Here is a 6,689-nt window from a genome sequence, read left to right as displayed (position 1 = left end):
TACATTGTATGGGTCAAAATCATAGATTTTTCTTTTATGCCAAAAATCATTAGGATATAATATAAAGATCATGTTCCATGAAGATATTTTGTAAATATTCCTACCATAAATATATAAAACATTCATTTCTGTGAGTGAGTGCAGCACAATCGCGAACATATATTAACAACTTAAAGTCGATTTTCTCAATGTTTAGATTTGTTTGCACCCTCAGATTCCAGATTTTCATAGTTGTATCTCGGCCAAATATTGTCCTACCGTAACAAACCATAAATCAATGGACAGCCTATTTATTTTATTAAAATGTAATTAAATTTTTTGTAAAAATGTGCCCTTATGATTGGTTATGTGGTCCAGGGTCACCAATACTGACTGTTTTCAAACAGGTTTCCCAAAGACTGATGTTTAGAAGCGTTTACGCTTTAAGGAAATCAGCTGATAAATGACTTCTGCATGATACACTGGGAAAAGAAGTATTTTTACCAGCAAGAACACCAAACCGCTGAGAAAGCAAAACACATAAATAATACCTATTTATTCAGCGCTATAAATCTGACCACAAACGTTAGCGGATAAACGAATGACCACCAGCTCAGGGGTCAATGTCAATGTATTTATCTATTTATGAGTTATGAGTTCATTTCACACAGTGTTTCTTTATCACATGCAGAATCCACAGATATACTGCATTTCACAATTTTTCTTTTACCAATAAACAAACAAGAGAAGTGACATATGAGATCATTTCCTGCTTTGACTAGTAGCCAGTGTTTTTGCATGTGTTTGTGTATCGAGTCTTTGCTCGCTCAACCACCCGTGGATCTTCACAAGATCATTAAGTGTGTCTTTATAAACACACTCTTTCTTCTCTATATCTGTCTATTAAACACAAACACGTTTACTTACATAACCAAGAACAAATGAGGACTAAAACCAACCTTAAACGTCTAATTTTTTAGCATTAGCATAATATTTTCGCTCCCTGATGTCCCAGTTTCATCAGATTTAGCTCACTTCTGTAGACAAATTTATCCTCAAAATATAGGCAAGTATCCCAGAACACACACACTTATACAGTCGAGCCAAAATCTTTTCAGACACCTTCAACATTTCTCACATTATCACAGTTTATTCGCTATAGTTTAGAAAATGCTAATAAAATATGACAAGAACTCAGTTGATATTTGACTGGTTTTGTCCGTCCTTCTGTTAGACTCTCACACATGAATTATGTTGAATATCTGTCAGCTGTTAAATTTAACTACACAATTAGATAATACCAGTTTAGCTCAACCAATCACCAAGCAATGCTTCATGAATACATAAATGAACTATAGTGTCCTGCACACACTAGTAAAACAAAAAAATCTAAAATTATATCTCTGGTGTCTGAATAACTTTTGGTTTGATTGTATCTAAAATGGCCATACAGTACTATAGACCTTATATGACTAACGCAATTTGTGAAACAATATTGACCATATTTTTTAACCAATTTTTCCCAATTAAAGACAAACAAAGGGGGAGTTTTTTCAGATTTAGCTCACTTATAAGCAATCATATTTTGCCCCTAAATCAGGCACACACACACACACACACCATAGCTGTCAACATTGAACATTGAAAATAAGGGAGATTTCCCGGAATCCATCCCCAAAATAAGGGATTTTTTTACACGATTCTTACCCACAAACTTTAAAAAAAAAAGCACTAATCATTAACAATCTAAAGAGTTTATAACTACATATAGGCCTACATATGTAAGAGAGAGAAAGAGACAGTGTGTGTGTGTGTGTATGAGAGAGAGAAAGAGACAGTGGGTGTGTGTGAGAGAGAGAGAGAGAGAGAGAGAGGTAGAGAGAGACAGTGTGTGTGTGTGTGTGTGTGTGTGTGTGTGTGTTAGGGGTGTGACCGTAACCGTGAGACCGACGGTTATAGTTGAACACCGTCATTAGAACTCTATAACCGCCAAAATCGTGTTATTAAAATATTTGTTAAATTTTTTATCATAGAGAATGTTTAAATACTAATATCAGCTTACGAGGGAAACGGAGGCGGAGTTAGTGGTGCTTCGGAAGTTCGGAGGATGCTGCAGGAGATGATTTGGTAGAGGTCTGTGCCCCTTTACAGATCAGAGCGCACGCTGACACGGAGTTAGGGTTAAGCTTTGTTTATACCATGGTTTATACTCGACGCGTCCGCATGAGCGCGAAGGTGCGCGCGGCAAAAATGACCAGTTGGGTGCGCAAGACCACATTTCGCTTTGCTGTGTGCACGGCTTTTTTTGTAACAGCGATTGCGGCGCCGCATCCGAGGATGAACAACTTCAAGCCGAATCTGCCCGAGCTTGTACGTCTCACACAATCAGAGCGTAAAAATACGGGATATTTTACGGGAAAATACTAAAACGGGAAGACAGCGGGAAAAGAGCTAAAATACGTGAGAAACCCGGAAAAAACGGGAGGGTTGACAGCTATGACACACACCTCTACTCAAAAGCATTGCTCAGATGCAGTGTGTGCGTGTGCTTGTGTGTACGTGCGTGTGTGTGAGTGTGTGTGTGTGTGTGTGTGTGTGTGTGTGATGGAGGAGATGTTGGGTGGGGAGAGATGGAGGTCTGTCAGAATGCACCAGCAGACACTGGCGCCAGCACATTTACACACCACTCACGATCCGCAGCGTTCAGCGCGCCTTTGGCCTGTAACTCAATTTACATCCAATGAAAAATGACCACAACGCGTGCGTGCCTGCGTGTGTGTATGAGATATAGGTCTGTGCATGGAGAATGTGTGCCTAAGTGTGTGCATACAGTGATATGTGTATGCAATGATATGTTTTATATACGTGTGTGTACTATACTTTAGGGATGGGGTTTGTCCTCAGATGTAGCTAATTGTTACTCAGATGTAATATAAATGTAATTTTGTTAATAAAATTTGTATGGGGGGGGGGGGGGGGGCATTCAGTTTCTAGTTATATGTATGCGAGTCATACATTAAATTATTATACGTGTGTGTGTGTGTGTGTGTGTGTGTGTATACTATACTTTAGGGATGGGGTTGTCCTCAGATGTTAAATATAAATGTAATTTTGTTAATAAATTTGTACTGGGGGGGGCATTCAGTTTCTAGTTGTAGGCTATGTATGTTATATGTATGTGAGTCATACATTAAATTATTTACATGTGTGTACTACAAACACACACACACACACACACACACACACACACATACAAATACTACAATGCAATAGAAAAAACTAGAATCATGTGAAGGACATGTAGATGTGGAATAAACACACAAACACACAAATAATAAAATGCAATAGAGAAACACTAGAATTATGATATATTAAGTGACGTGTAGATGTGGAATATATATATATATATATATATATATATATATATATATATATATATATATATATATATATATATATATATATGTGTGTGTGTACTACAAACACACACACACAAACACACACACATTCCAAAATGCAATAGAAAAAACACCAGAATTATGATATATCCTCATTAACATAAATGTGTATGAAGTGACGTGAGATGTGGAATATAGACAGTGATGTATAGAGATGTGTGTGTTTTGGAGTTAACTGAACACCCGTTCGTTCGTTCGTTCATTCATTCATTCGTACCTTTTGGCGTTCCGTATCCACCCTACATCCTCTCCTCTCTCCTCTCCTCCCCGATTCACTCGCTTCTCCTCTTCTCCTCCCGTGTCGCCAGAATGCATCAAGATTAAAATTTAATCAGCTGCCATCTTCCAGACGGTAATGGACCAAAAACATGGTATTTAAAATCCACCTTACAGAGTGTCTTCAGTCATAAACACGCAGGAGGAATAATACACACGGGGAATGATATAATCCAATATGAATACAGACAGTCTCCTGACGCTGTCGATAAGACAAATTACCAAATAGCATCAAAAGCATCCATGAGTGAAAATGAGAAACGTTTTGGTTTGTTACTCATTATGAGCACAGCAGAAATTCTTCGATTCGACGTCGAAACGCTCTAGTCGCGCGTATTTCGAGGCATGTCGCTTTTACGCGATGAACTGTTGATCGTCAAGGGTATTGCAATGAGACGAAGAGCTGAGGGTGATCCTCTTCTGGTGCACAGGTGATTTTCATCAAGAATTAAACACTTAAAAACAATATTAACGATGAGGAATCGAGCTGAAGTAAAAAAATATATTGTATGTTATACGTCGTAAAATCCCGCCTGGCGCCGCTCCCCGTCCACGACCGAACAGAAGGTGATCCTTGTCTAGTAGACAGGCGATTTTCATCGAAAAACAAAAATAAGCATTATAATAAAAAGGAGAAATTGAGTTCAGTCAAAAATAAAAGCGTCGTTTGCTGCGGACGCAAATTCGCGCCTCGCGCCGCTCCCCATTCACGAGGATTTAAAAAACGGTTTAAATCCGCAATAAATAACACCGATAATCAACAACATTCGCGACATTTAGCGCAGAAACCAATCGTGTAGATCCGTGACTAAAACCACGGCCTGCACGGAACGATGGCTGAATCTAAATCACGAAAACACGACGACTAGAAAAACACTGTTTTGCTTATATGAATAAAAAGGCTGCGTTCACATCTACATTCACCGTGTTCAACAAAAAAAAAATGTCTTCATCAAAACAGGATTCTCGGTGTAATATCAAAGAGAAGAGCCTGTGATCGTGTCCAGATGTTGAGCTCGTAGTAAACGACAGCAGTGAAGAAGATCCCAGATATCAACAGATCAATGGAAGATGCGGCTGTCATGGATTCTGCATACAATAGAAACACACGGCGAGAAAAGCACAGGCCTCGGTGTTTCGGGCAAATAACTGACCGAACCCTAACTATTGACTCTAATGTGGAAGCGTGTCGGTGCCTGACGGGAGAGAAATGCTATTCCCGTTTGTTCTGGATGCGGCAGGCGTGACCAGGCGAACATAACGCGAACGCTTTGACAGAGAGAACGCGAACGCCCTGCTTCATTCCCTAGCGCTCTCTCTCTCTCTCTCTCTCTCTCTCTCTCTCTCTCTCTCTCTCTCTCTCTCTCTCTCTGCGCGTGCTTCTCTACATCATATATAGTTCATGACAGTGGACATGGACATGAATGAATTCTGACATGAGTTCTGTAATGCTTGTCCTTTTTAGACAGTCATAAATTAGGCTACATGTATGCTACATTTTTCTAAATGTCATTATCATTTGCTAACAAACAAGTATTTATTACTTCAATGAGCTCATTGTTGTGCCTTAAATTAGGCTGCTACATTGTTTAAATTAATACGTTTAGCTAACTGTGATTTTGATGTATTTCTGAAATGCATAACTCAGACAGTTACTTCTGATAACAGATCACTCTAAATTGTAATGTGGACTTTGAAACAACGTGTATTGTGTAAAACGCTATACAAATAAATGTGAATTGAATCCCAAAATATGAGTTGTGATAAATACATTGTTTGACATCATTCAGAATTAAGTTACTTTGTCTACTTTCTTGTGTAGCATTTTGTATATTCAAAATATGCATAACATTGAACTACATTAAGCAATATTTTCTTTTTGCAGTTTGATAAATTGGTGCTAAAAATATTCTGCTTATATTCTGACATTTGACACATCATCATGTCTCATGTTTCATCTTTAGCCCTCATTGACACTGATGTCTTCTTGGTGAACAAATAGTTTAATAAAAATTGCATTCATCATATTTTAAACATGTAATAATTAAAACATTTTGTGGATTTAATTGTCCAAGATTGACAATAAAATCTATAAAATCAATCAAATATACCTAACAGAAATTTGAAAAAAAAAAAAAAAAAAAATCCAGCAAAAATAAACTGAAATGTGAAAAGAAGAAGATAAAAAATATGTCTATCAGTCTACAGGTATCAAGGCAAGGATGAATAATTTCTCTGCCATAATCCCAGTGTCATCATTTATCATTTGCATGAGGAGGGGTTGCATTGCTTCATGTAAATCTCTCTAAATTCCTCCGGTGCTTCAGTGGTCTACTGGATGATTTTATTTTTGCATGTTGACAAACATTTGCATATGCCTAGTCCACTTAAATAGAATATGTGTATCAATATAGATCAACCGCAGAGCCACAGAGGGGGAGACACTTATGATGACTTACCTCACTTAAGTTATATAAATGACAATTACCACTACAGTTTTACACAAAACACAAGAGACAATAAAGAAAATAAACAGATAAAAAAAATCAAACAGAAGCTACCCACATTGTGCTGTTGATTAATTGATAATGACTAGTTCCAGTTATTCACTTGATACACACACACACACACACACACACACACACACACACACACACACACACACACACACACACACACACACACACACACACACACACACACACACACAACAAAGGCTAACCCAACCACTAAACCAACACACAAAACTTTCTGCATTTTCAAAAACAACAACACTTAGCATGATTTATAAACTGTTTTCCTAATGGGGACCAAAAAATGACAGAATTTTTCCCAGATTTACAGCTTATACGTGTGTGTGGTTGAGACGAAATGTCCCCACAAAGATGGCAATGTCTGAAATCCTTGTGGGGACATTTTGTCTCCATAACATGTGTTTACCTGAACCACACACACGTATAAGCTGTAAATCTGGGA

At 37.8% G+C, this 6,689-nt stretch overlaps 1 protein-coding gene across 3 annotated transcripts in view; it reads right to left on the bottom strand.

Moving 5' to 3' along the window:
• Positions 1–5,060, bottom strand: part of adgrl1b (adhesion G protein-coupled receptor L1b) — a 92,205-nt gene extending 87,145 nt beyond the window's left edge. Inside the window, exon 1 of one of the 3 annotated variants that reach the window (XM_077197490.1) lies at positions 3,655–5,060. The gene's annotated coding sequence lies outside the window, so the exon portion shown is untranslated. The remainder of the gene's footprint in view (positions 1–3,654) is intronic. The other 2 variants (XM_077197489.1, XM_077197491.1) reach the window with 2 other exon arrangements.
• Between the last annotated feature and the right edge of the window lie 1,629 nt (positions 5,061–6,689).

The sequence above is a fragment of the Siphateles boraxobius genome, unplaced genomic scaffold (assembly GCF_051911475.1).
Source record: "Siphateles boraxobius isolate OS27281-9 unplaced genomic scaffold, OSU_SipBor_1 111, whole genome shotgun sequence".
NCBI classification, from domain to species: domain Eukaryota; kingdom Metazoa; phylum Chordata; class Actinopteri; order Cypriniformes; family Leuciscidae; genus Siphateles; species Siphateles boraxobius.
Note: the sequence above shows the minus strand (reverse complement) of the source record. Positions and strands in the feature narration are given on the sequence as shown.